The 13,508-nt window shown below is 39.3% G+C and overlaps 1 long non-coding RNA gene across 1 annotated transcript; it reads left to right on the top strand.

Annotated features, from left to right (window-relative positions):
* Positions 1 to 1,854: 1,854 nt before the first annotated feature.
* On the top strand, positions 1,855 to 11,142 carry LOC109302565. The gene is made up of 4 exons (XR_002098844.1): positions 1,855 to 2,022; positions 9,480 to 9,593; positions 9,747 to 9,842; positions 10,990 to 11,142. It is a non-coding gene; the product is annotated as an uncharacterized LOC109302565 (long non-coding RNA).
* The last annotated feature ends 2,366 nt before the right edge of the window (positions 11,143 to 13,508 follow it).

Here is a 13,508-nt window from a genome sequence, read left to right as displayed (position 1 = left end):
ATGGTAATAAATGATCAGCAAAATCCACTGATGTGCTTAGAAAAGAAAGTGAGGCTGAAGATTTTCTTAGGCCAATTCATTTTTATTTTCCTTGGTCTGGAGAAACACCCAGTATGGGAGGTTAGTAACTGGAGTCAAGATTTGTGTGGCTACATCCATTAAGCAGTCCTGAAAAATCTCTGCCTTCATATATTGTTTGTGATTCAAAGTGTATCCATATTTTCATGTCATAAATAGTCTTCTTATTTCTATAGGATTTTAAAATAAGCTCAGGATTGATAAATCAAAATGTTAGTTTATATTTTACATTTCAGACATTTGTGTTTATTGCTTCTGGGTTGGGCAGAAGACATTTCTATCTGAGCTTTGAAACCAGGAATGAGGAAGTAAGATGACATGAGTCAGTACTGCAAAGGAGTTTGTTCTGATGGTAAACACTAGCGAATTAAAAAACTAATGACAACAACATCAGCGGATCAAAAAAAGATGAAATCCTAACCCTTAACTGAAAGAGCTGGCACCAGACTGGAGTCTGTGTGCAAACCTTCACTTGGGAGTTTATTTCTGAGCTCAATACCAAACTTGAAGTGGGATGTTTTAAATCTCAATTCTGTTTCTTCTGCTTAACTGTCAGGTGCTTTTCTCCTATTTTAAAGCAAAGTCATCATAGATCAGCAAGCAAGTACTTTTTCAGCACAGTATCTCCAAACCCAACCCATGGAAAGGGTTCAAGGTTTCATCTATTCCACCTATGTAACTATTACAGATGTTAACCCTTCTTTCTGGTTCTCTCTCTCAGTAATTGTACCTTTGTAACAGAAGTACTGAAAACAGGCCCTTAGCCCCTTTTTATTTCACTTTTTGCTCTAAAATTAGGTCTTTATTAAGCATAATTTGAGATGATTGTGTGTCTGGGTTAGGTGAATGTTTTATCTGCATAACTGAACTTGGAACAATGGGCTACACTGTACACAATTCATAAAGAAATCAAGTTAATGAGTTTCATTTGAACTGAGAGAAGCCAGGAATGAGTCACAAAAAAAAAACAACCCCAACTGAGTCAATACTGGAAAGGAACTGTTTCTTCAAAACACAGACAGTTCAGCATAAGACAAAAGTGTGAATTTGCTACTCTTGACTGCAATTGCTGGCTATGTTTCTAGTTGTTAAAGATTGGGGTGGACCAAATTTTGGACAGAAATGAGCTCCTCCTGTCAGATCCGTTGGACAAGTTATAAGCTAAATAACACTGAACTTTTTTAGCAATTCAGACAGCTCAGACTGTTTCATGGGGTAAGGAATGATTTGTATGCATGTATACATGGCAGCTCACTGACTTCTGCCTCGTTCATATAGACAGATGTCATTTGTTTCTTATTCAGGCATATTAGCCAATACATTTTTGTTGGGGTTTTTTTGTTTTTTGGATTTTTTTGGGCGGGGGAGAGCTGTTTGTTTTTTAAGGTATGTGTCAGTATTTCTTTGATCACAACCTACCTCACTTCCCGCCCCCCCACAAGGTGGTAACTAACACATTCGAGAGAGGCATTTTAAGTATCTGGTTTTTAGTATAGGGCTGGTAAGTATGATTTGAGCAAGGTGACTAGATATATGAGAATGGCAGTATTGTCATTTTTTTCATGCTACTCGCTCTGGAGGAAACAGCTGCTGAAAGGAGGCTGCATGTCCCTCTTGAACACTAGGTAAATCCAAACAGGAACAAGTCTCCAGTGCACAGCATTAGTACGTTAATTGGGTACGGGCATTGAGGGCAGTCTGGAAAGAGAGGATGATTATCACAGTTAATGTCTAAGTAAACCCATCTTGTGACAATTTCATATCCTTGCAGCATCCCTTAGGGTCATTGTAAAACACAGAAACATGTAGTGCTATAGGCCTCCATCTACTCAAGCTTTCACAAAAAGAGGAACCAATTTCCAACAACACCAGAAGGAGCTGCAGGTGCCTGTACATGGATGCATCTCAAGAAGGTTGGGACAGTTTCTTTGAGCTAAGAGATAGGTAGGTGTCTGTACAACCTTTTGCACCTTTTACCACATTAAGTGAATATATCTATTGATGGAGGCTCTATCCACTGCTGAAGTTTCAAGAAGTTACTCTTCCAGAGCTTTGTTTGTTATGAACTAAATCTTCTATGTTTTCTGATTACATTAATGAGTATACTACTTGCCAGATAAGGAAACACAATATGCTTTTAGAGGAAAAAAATTAGCTTTTCCTTTTATTCTTTGTGAGCTGTATTTTTCTTTTGGATTTCAGAGTTTTCCCCAAATCTGACAGTTGGCAAGGTGCATGTTCTATGGCCACATAGCTGTTGTGAATTCAGTTTCTGCTTACAGCCCCAATAAATCTCTGGAAATCAGCTCTCAGCTGTAGGCATGTGGCATTTGGGATTCAGCCGAGTACAGACTATAAAGGAAAATATTCTAGAGACTGTTTTATGGATTTTCATTGTTCCTTGCAATTTTGATCTTTTTATTTTAAATTAGAAGTGTTCATGTCAGAAAAAGAATGGCTTTTCTCCCTTTCTTTTCACTCACATGTCTATTATCATTAGTAAACAAAAAAAAACCCAAACAAACAGAAAAAAATCTTTCCTTCCAAAACGGAGATATCAATTTATTAACATTTCAGTGGTGACCACATTATAAGGATACATATTTTTAAGAGAAGGGTTGCTGAACAACAAAAAGACAGACATTTATCATTCCCATTTATAATAAGGAAAGCAACATAGGGATGGAGGACTTGGGAAAGTCAGAAGAGAAGAAACTGAGAGAGAAACAAGTATTAGAATATTTAACTAAGTTCAGTGAAAGCTAGGAATATGCATAAATGTATTTGCTGAATTGGAATCACATAGGTTGAAACAGAGCAATTAAACCAAAATATAGAAGAATAAATTTTGGAGGAAACAAACAAAAGAATTAAGCAAAATAACTCAAAGATAGCAGTATGGGGAAAACAAACAAACCAATGGGGGGGGGGGGGAAGAGCCTTAAAAATTGATCAAAGAGAAAGAACATTAAAAACCTGGCTGAGAATTTTTGTATCAAGGTAAAGGAAGAAAGTGGCCTCTGATTATGGTGTACCTTCTAGAGAACACTGACAAATAAGATTTGTGAAGAAACAGCTACACTGAACGCGAGGCCAAGACCTTGGCCCAGGTCCGTTATTTTCCGCCTCAGCTTATTACACCCCTGATTACAGCCAGTCTTGTTCTGCAGAGCATACCTAGTACTGTCTAGCAGTGTCCAAGCCTCTCATCAGATGTAAGCAAACAACACCAACCAAATGTTATAACCCAAATATAAACCCCTCCTTTTCTCTTTGCTTCCTGTACCACCCCTAGTTAAGCAAGCTAGTTTCCCCTAGCCTGCCAAGAATTTCACCTAGATCAGCCTCACTCTAAATTGAAGGAAGTTCCATTCACCACTCAAACTACTTATCCCAGCATAACTAAAGGCAGGGTTTATATGACCCCAAGCCCAGGCCCCTTCTGGTTATCTGACCGAGTTCTCTCTAGGGCCAGATACTGTTGAATCCCTCATCAGCAGCCTGACCTTATGCAGCCAGTGGCTCAATTTACAAAAGGGGGCTTACACCTGGTACCCTTTGCCATCAGACTCATTGTAGACTTCCCCAGCTACCCTCCTCTTTCTCAGTAACAAGGGTCAGGGCTCCCTCTTACAAGTTACAAGATGCAATTTGTAAAACACTGGAAATAGGTGTGCATCCTCCTAGGTCCCCTGAAGCTGCAATAAGGTATTTTCCTGAATGTAACTGACCCCGTTTGTCCATGCACAAATCCAGAAGCTAGAATCCACCTATTTGTGAAAAAATGTTAGGGAAACTCTTCCCTGCAGTTTTGCAGGTCATTAGAACTACTTTGAGTGGCAGACAGTTTATGAGGCAGAGTCCTAGCTCATATTTATAAGTTTGATATGAGAGCAGAGTCCAATTACACACCTTTCAATATCTGTCATTCTGACAGTCACCCAAGACTGCACACACCAGTTAGAAGTGTAGTGGTCCTTAAGTGAAAAGAGGTGTGGTCCTTCAGTGCAGTTCAGTGAACCATATGTGCACTTAGATATTCTTGCAAGCATATGAGCTGTCTTCCCAATAGGTTGATGACAGCATGGTAAGTGGTCTCCAGGGCATCATGAAAGACAGTTGCAGTGTTACCTTGTTGCATATAATGCAAACAGAGCATTGACTGCTGAATCTTGCAGACTACCTGACATGGATTGCATTGGTACTGCCATTTTGGGCATGTCTCCTGAAAATCTCTAAAGGGGTATAATTACATGTTGCCTTCTTATCAGCATTAGGACATCTTCCAAGGAGCAAGAAAGTATAGGGAATACTTGAAAAAAAAATTCTGCAAGAGCCAAAAGTTCATACAGGAGACCTTTTTTTTTTTTTTAGGAAGATTACCCATGTATTGGGTAAGTATAACTATATTATAAGTAGGGGCAGATCCAAAGGGTTTCAGTGGTGCAGTTGCACACCCACCTTCCCTGCTTTAATTCCTGGTTCACCCAAATTTTTAAACCAACTACCTGAAAGTGGCAACAGCTCTTCTAGTCAGGTATCAGTGATGAAACAGTTGGTTTCATGGCTCATTATACTCCACCTGATTTCTTCTAAACTCTTAATTCCACAGGTGTTAATGATCCTCTCTCCTTTTTAGTGGTCTTAATGTTTCACAAACTAAGCTAGTCTTTTTTCCTGCAGTTTTATTTTTAATATGATAAAAATATGCATTGTGTTATATGTGATGATATACCACATCAATTGCACTCCCCCTTTTTAAAGACCTAGATCTGACCTGGGCTGTAAGTACCATAACTAAGTATCTATATATTGTGTAAGTGAGTTAATGATTGCACTGGATCTCTCTCAGAGAAAGTAGCTGCAGAAGGAGCATAAACAGTAGCTAAACAGACAACTATATGAGTAAAATGCATCTAAGACAGGACCACTGAATTAGTATTGGGACCTATTGCAAGTCAGCCTGAATGCTTTTGGTCTGACCTCTGGCATTTCTTACTATCCAAGATGCCTTTAATTTTTTTTTTCCATGAACCCAAAGTAGCACAGCTGTTATTTCCCATTAAACTTTGCCTTCTTGTGCTAGCTCCTGGGATTTTTTTAATATATATAAAGCTACTGTGATACAGCAACAACAACAACATCGTCTTTCCTTAAATAGGAACAGTTTCCTTAACATTTGCTCATCCTGTTCAGTTGCTACTATTAAGATTATCTGAGATTTTATTTTAATGCATTAATTTATTAAATATATTTGCCATATGTAATTTATATATAAATATACAATATAAATATAAAACATACTATTTTACAATATTTATATATATAATATTGTATTAAATATGTGCAAATTGAGCATGGCACTTAGATTACTGACACACAACCAATGAAGTCCACACTATTGTGAAGTTAGGCCTTCTTGATAGGCCTCCACTCATACAGAAATATAGCCTTCTTTCTCAGTGTGCTTCCAGAGCGGTCTTCTCTTCACACTCAGACTACCAATCATACTAATACATTTTGACTATTCAGTAGTTCTTCTAACCAGCTGACTACTTTAGCATCCTACCGATGCCCCTACTCATTAAAAACAGCTTAGCTGGCTTTGGAACCAGACACATGCACTTTTCATTGCATTATGCGCTGCAGAAGGTTGTGGATTATTTTGTATGACTGGAACCCTAATTCATAACAAAGAAGATTATGGTATTAAACAATGAAGAATTTTTGGTTTCATGAGGATTCAAATCCTTTAATTAATTTGCTAAAAACTATAGGATTTAAGGCTCCTGATAATCTTTTAGTGTAATTGATACTGCAGCAATTAATGCATTAATCAACATCATTAAAAATAATAGATTCAGGGTCAGATGCTCTGCCCCATGCATGTCTATCCCACTCTTGTGTGCTCAGATTGGCTGAAATATCAAATCTAGTTAATAACCATTTTGACAAAGGATTCTACCTGTATTTTAAGTTTGTACGACATTGTGCAAATGCTAAGTTGTAGTACTATTATTTTGCTGTTGTTGCAATTCTTACTCTTGCACATCACTCTTTCTTACTTCCCTTCAAAGTACATTTCATGAAACAAAGCATAAAAATTCACCATTGGTATAAATCGGGGATTGGCAACCTTTTCCCACGGCTCATGATTCAGCCCCTGCTGCAGGCTGTACCTCTATGCTCCCCAAGTAGTCAGTAGATGCTATAAAGGGCATAGATGAAGTAGGCAATAGGAACCTGGGAATACCTCCTCTCTGGCTCAAGTTGGAATGTGCTGTCAATTTCCTGAGCAGCCACACACCAGATCCAGTCTCTTCATAGGCTGGACCAGGTCCATGGGCCATAGGTTGCCCATTCCTGATATAAATAATAGTATGAGAAGTTCCTCATCGGTAAAGTGATAGAAAAATGCATACCCACTGCAGTGAAACATAGCCTTCTGCCATTCCCTGGGTAAATAGGCTTAATGTAACCCAGCCTAAGTTTGTATTTTGGGTCAAGAAGTAATAGAATCAAGGAAGAAGCTGCCATGATTTTAATTCTTGGAAGAATAGTCATGTTGTAGGCCTATAGTAAAAGTAGGCTTGAAGTGGACTATGGAGCCTTCAGCATTCTGCTGGCCATGAGACCTCTCGGAGATGAACTTCTGTAAACTATAGAGCTACAACTAAGAGGAGATGAAGTGAGCCCCCCCATTTTCTGCCTGGAGGCCTGGAGAGGATGTACTAGCTGCAGCCCAAGGTTCATTTCCCACTCCCCCACCCAACTCCTTACTGAACTTCCATGCTTGTCAATCTTGTAAACATAGTGAGTCCAACATTGGCTACAGTGTGCAACAAAAGCATAGTGTGTAACACTGGCTCTAATATTTAACCAATGAAATGAAACATAAGGAATGAGTAGCCGATCGAAGCAACATAGCAACAGGCTCAGAGACCTGTTGCTATTCCTAGCCTTTTTGCTGCCTTTGAGGTGAAAAGGGCACCTGAGTGACCTACTTAAATAAGGGTTATAGATTTCATAGACATTAGGGCTGGAAGGGACCCCGAAGGAACATCGAGTCCAGCCCCCTGCCCCAGGGGCAGGAAGTCAGCAGGGGTCATAGGATCCCAGCAAGATAAGCATCCAAATTTCTCTTGAAGGCGTTCATAGGTGCTTGAGCCACCTCTGGCAGCAGTCTGTTCCAAACCTTGGGGGTCAAACAGTAAAGAAGTTCTTCCTTATGTCCAGCCTGAAATGGTCACAGAGGAGTTTGTGACCATTCGATCTTGTCATCCCTTGGGGTGCTTTGGTGAACAGATGTTCCCCATATCCTGATGAACATCCCTGGTAAACTTATAGGCAGCCACCAGATCACCCCTAAGCCTGCGCTTTTCCAGGCTTATGTAAGCAGAATACAGAATACAACTCAGAATACAACTTAGAACAAACATGTAACCCGTGCAGAGCATTGCTTTAGAGGCCTGTGCACACATAGGAGATGTCTGTCATGGATTATGGGAGTATTTAGGGTGCAGGCTGCCAGGGGACCCCCCAGACCCCTCACAGAGTGAGAGTTAGCTATATACTGTGATGCAAACAGCAGGAAGAATTGATGATGGAGGTAGAGCAGCTGGTGGAGCCATAGGACAAAGAGAAGACACTGGAACACAATTTAGCATAAGCTAAATTGTCCCAGAGGATGAGCTGCTATTCCCAGAATATGGAGGTTAAAAAAATTCAGAAAAAAAAAGTTGTGTAGCCATAGGAAGCACTTCTAAGGAGGATTTTCACTCGCAGTCTTATTCAGTAACAGTAATGGTCTTTACCAGGCATAAGAGTGGAGACAGTTCTTCTAGAGCTCCTTTTGGATGGCCATAGAATTAGGGTCAGGCACTCCCAGGGGAGTTTCAGCCTAGGCTTCATTTGAATGAATTTGGCTCATACACCACAGGAATCTGGAAAATTTTCTGTTTACTTGTAGTAATGTGAAGCTAATCGTGTAATCAGCATTGCTTCACATTCCAGAAACCTTGAAATGATTTGAACTGTAAATAACTTCCAGAGTTTATCTGATGAGAAATGGCATGGAGAATAATAAAATGGTTACTGTACCTGATAATCTGGAAGTTCAAAGCTGTACTTGCCTACAATGAGGCAACTGTGCTTTCATGGAAAAATAACAGCCGTCCTTCTTAAGACAGACAGTTCTGTACTCTAAGAACAGATGGTACTAATGCTGAAGCCAAAAATTCTGCTGTTCCCTATTTATTAAACTGACCAGAGGTGACCATAAGAATGGCAGGTGTTCTCAAGTAAACACATTAGCTGTGATGTATGGTGTAGCTGTGCCTACTTCTCCTTTACACTAAGGACTTTTTACATTGCCAGAGAGTTCAAAGAGGCTTTAGTGTAACTGTGAATTAGGCTCTCCCTGTTTCCCCTGCCACAGCTATCTTTAAATGACTCAGGAGGTGGCAGAGGCAGATATGTAGTCTTTTTCTGAGCCTGGCTATGCTAAATTCATGAATGATAGATCTATTAATGGCTATTGAACAAAATGGTTGGAGATGTTTCCTCTGGCCTCTCTAAACCTATAATGGTGGATGCTAAGGAGGGTATTGAACAGGGTATAGATCGCTCTAAAGATAGGCCAGTGCTCTCCCTGTATAGCATCCACTTCTGCCACTGTCAGAGACAATACTGTGCTAGATGAACCATTGGTCTGACCCAATGTGGGAGTTATGTTCTTAAGTTTTATTTTTCTTTGTTCTTCACTGTTCACTCCCTGCAAAAGCCCGACAAGTGCCACCTTATGCAATCAATACACAGGATGCTGGTCTCTAAGTGAGTTTGTACATGTGCTCCAGGGGTGGGGGGGGCAGCACTTTAATTAGAACAGCTCTGAGAGCCACTCTAATTAAAGCGCCCACAATGTCTTGTGTATCAGTGTCCCTGCACTTCAAAACTGTGGCAGGGGTGCTTTATCTAAAGCTTGTCAAATGAGCTTTAGTTAAAATGCCTCTGCCACCATTTTGAAGTGCAGGGATACTGGCACACAAATCATGGATTAATCGAGACTGCTCTGATGTGCTGTAATTACAGTATTTCAGAGTAGCCTCCTGACACATGTACAGGCACCCTGTCTTCACTGCCAATTTATGTGGAATTTAGGGCTCCCGTAGACCCATGTGCCCTGCTCTTCTACAATGAGAACCCTTATGCCCAAACACTGGAAGTTGTCTTGCCCAAGTCTGAAGCTCTGTTTTAGGATCTGGAGTCAAACCTCCTTGCCTGCCCCTCCCCACAAAGTGTGTTCACTACCTCGGTGACTGTGGTGGACTGCAAGTACAAGAAATCAATCAGTGGTAATACTACAGTTCCCTGTTCCTGACTTCTGGACATTTTACACACAGATCCTTCTCTCCACTCCGAACAGTTAGACCCAAGCCTAGAGGGAGAGACAGATAATGAACAGACTGGTGCCTAGAAGGGGAAGGAAAGGAATCATTGTGTGGAGTGACTACCAGGTAAGCTATCAATGAGGAGGGACTGCTTATTTGGCTCAAGCTATTTGAGGATGACCCTCAGGGTCGTCCTTAAATAACAGTCTAGAAATAACCTAAGAATGGGTCAGCAGCAGATGCTATAATAGAAACTCCCTCCTTGTCTGCCTTGTACAGGTGCATAGTCCTTAAGAACTGCTTATATTCTCTCTGAAGCTAATGGCAACGCTCCCATGATTTCACTGTGGCAGGCCCACAGTTTTCGCCAGACCAGTGAGTAAGACTTTGAGCTTTTCTGTCAAATCTGCTGACCAGGTACACTATCTGTCAATAACGATTAAGGAAAGTATTTGAAAGTGCTAGGGTCAACACATAAAAGAAACTGAGAATCCCACGGTCTTAGTGAGAGCTCATTTGTTTAGAAATACCATGCATCTCAGGATTCAGCTTGGGATTTTGAAACAATAGTCTATTCCTGATGTTTAAGTCTCCTTTTTAGTACTGTAATATAATATTAATATGCAGAGAAAAAAGGAGTCAATGAAGTTGCTGTTTCTGAAAAGAACAATTCCTTTTACTTGTGTCAGTTATTTGATATGTCTGTTTTAGATGTGTCTCTGAAAGGAGAATATGGCTCTTCAGTGGGAATTTAGAACACGTGAAGTGCCCATCACCATCTGACAAGTGCAGTTATGCATACCCCATAATCACTACCCACAAATGCAGGGTTTATTTGAATGTCAGCTGAGCAATGTCACATACTGTGTTTCTTTATCTTTGTCTGCAGTTGCAGGAACATTGAGAAACACAGGAACATATGCCACAGGAATTAGAATTTAGCCCTTTGTGTCTTAACTGCCAAAGAATGGAATTTGTTAAATTGCAGAAGGTATTTTAGATTCACTAACCAAATCTCTTTGTTGTGAAGCAAAATCTTGTTGATTATTAAGTAAAATTGGAGTTAGTGGACTCTATTATAAATGGGAGTGAGCTTTCTCTGGGTTACACTCCAGGATGCTGAGAAAATCACTATGACTGGAGAAATTAAAAGTTAAAGGACTCATGTGCTAGTCTAAACCAGGGGTCAGCAACATATGGCCACATTATGCTGTAAAGAGTGAGCAAAATTGATATAGATTCAGGTAGAGTTCCTGAAGCCCTGTCTGCTTTGAAGGAAAAGTATCAGTTCTGGCAGATTTTCCCATCCTTTGCATACTTGTTAGCTTTTCCAGTTTTGAAAAGGAAAAAAATAATTGAGCATGACCCAGACTTCCAGTTAGCTGCTTTTAATTAACCACATATTGGGTCCTTCCCATACAGATCAGAATCCAAGAAATCAAATTTGATGTAATCATTTTGATGCTTAAAGCCTTGCTTTGTTTTATTAAAAAAAACCAACAACTGTTTTCTTTTATTTCAGCAATTTGCTGTGTTCAATAAAGTCCTCACATTTGGAACTGAAGAAGGTGGTCCCCAAATGAGTCGTCCAAAAACTGGCCATTCTCCTTGCACATAAGCTGCAGGAGCAAGAAAAAGAAATGGCCTGCAATTCATTTTCTGTGATCTTCTAAGAATTAAGGCAAAAGATAATCACTGTGCTCCCAAAATATTTTTTTCATTCAATAATAAAAAGCCTGGGTGAAGTTTTACAAAAAACATGACACAGATCTTTTACGTGTGTAAATTAGGGTCACTTCATTGACTTCAGTACAATCACAGTAAATTACAGCAGATGAAGATCCAGGTGCCTAAATTCATATTTATGGTATCTGAGTGAGTATACTGCTTTCTAAAGTGGTCTGAGCAACCACCACTGTGGTTTGGCCTTTTCATGGTAAGAAAACAACACTTTATGGTACTCCTACCTCACCAGATAATTGTTTAATGACATGTCTGTGATGGCCCTTGTTACTTCAAAACTTGCTTATTTTATAGTTTTAACAAGACTTATACTCCTTCACAATGCTGATGACTTAAAATGGTCAACACACAGAACTCATCTGTAAGTGAAAGAGCTTCTGGGTTTTCAGACGACAGCCTCCCACACCAAAGAGAATACCCTGAGATTTGGAAGAAAAGGAAAAGTAATCTCCTTAGAGTCAGACTGTGCAACACAGCAACTGAAATGGGACATAAAAGAAACTTGGTTCCTGATCAGGAATGCTTGGCACCTTGCAACATCAGGTCCTTTGTTTTAATTTCTAATGTGACTCAACCAGGTCAGCTGTAGCCTGTGCTAAATATTAACAACATTCCACTTTTTGAAATGCCCCATTTGCTTTGTATCAAAACAAAAGAAAATATTTACTGACAATGATTTACCTAAAGTATCCAGACAGCTTTCTCTTTTTACTTTAATGTTCAAAATATGTCAGGTGGCGCAATAGGTTTTCCTCAAAGGTTTGCCATGGTTTATGCTACTGGCAGCTAGTAAACTATTGAAATCAGCTAGCTCATCTCAAACAAAGAATGGTATGATTCTCAAGGGGAAACATGCTTCAGCTTAAGTAGTTTAATTTACATGGATGAGAAGCTTCTTGACGTGCCTATTAGGGAATAATTTCACTGCATTCTTCCTTCCTGTACCAGTCATCTTTTGTAGAGCACAACATACTGTGTACAGAATATTATGACTATGACTGCTTTGATCATGACATTGAGCTGCCCTTTTTTTCCCTTTCCAGTTCCATGAAATGGAATCCTTGCATTTATTGCAGCCTGACTGAAGATTATACAAACATATTGGCCATGTTTGGGACCCTCAGCTCACTTACGATAGATTTCACCAGTGCAGCTCTGTGGAATTTAGCAGTCCCTGGTACTTTTGAGAACTGTGTGAAGTAGAAGCAATGAAGATTAGATAATTTATTTTAATCCAGGCTGTTCTTGTCTAAACTAAGGAAAAATTCCTATTCAGCACCATAATAAGTTAAACCTTTTAGATAACAAGGCATTTTACTAGTATAAGCAAATTCTCTTACAAGGCAAAACACAAAAAAATATTCAAGTTTTATTATGTATGTGAAAATGTATTTTCTTTTGTAGATTCAGATAAATTCATAGATAAATGATCTGGAACCTTTAGGGGCCTCGATTCTTCTTTCTAGTTTGTATAATGAATTTAGCTGATTGATAGGGGTGTAAGTACTGAAAGTGAAGGGAGAATAGGATCTTGTCTGTCTGTCTATCTATATAAACAAATACAATTTCATTCTGCCTTTAAGTACAGTTCAGTCAAGCTTTCACCTACTTTTCTACCCTTGTTATAACAATAATCTTCATATTTGCAGTAGTGAAATACCATACATTCCCATGGACAAAACCGGAGCTTAAAAAAAGCTCAAAAAAGATTTTGAACAGTTCACATGTCATACAGGCATGTAGAGGCTCATATTGCAGCGGGAGACAGAGATCAAATATTCCTGGAGCTCTGTGCATAAGCATGCACTAAATCTGCATGTGATTCTTGAGGAATATAGGTGCAATGCTGTACACAAACAAAGGAATAAGAGAAAGTTTTGAGAAAAGTTCTTTACTAGTACTTAGGAAATGCAAAAATAAACCGAGAAGAAAGAGAACATATGCAAATTTCCAAAGATACTTCAGATATCCAGGTTATTCATAGATACTTCAGTTATAAGAAGGAAAACATGGTTTATTTTGGTTTTTAAATAAAACTTAAGTGATTCACAAGATAAATAATATGCAAAACCCAAGAAGACAAATGGAATAGATGTGGATGATGCTATTATGTGATTCACCGGAGACGTGACATTGTAAAGGAGAAATATTATTTTAAGTCAGTGTCTTCAGCATATTAAATATGTTTGGATATACCACAGACAGAAGTGGACCTCTCCACATACACACATGTGCGCATGCACACACACACTTCATATATTTAGCGAACCTCAGTGTATCCTGTCCCTACAGAAATTC

This window comes from Gavialis gangeticus, unplaced genomic scaffold (genome assembly GCF_001723915.1).
Source record: "Gavialis gangeticus isolate Ggan-Ray unplaced genomic scaffold, GavGan_comp1, whole genome shotgun sequence".
In the NCBI taxonomy this organism is placed as follows: domain Eukaryota; kingdom Metazoa; phylum Chordata; order Crocodylia; family Gavialidae; genus Gavialis; species Gavialis gangeticus.
Note: the sequence above shows the minus strand (reverse complement) of the source record. Positions and strands in the feature narration are given on the sequence as shown.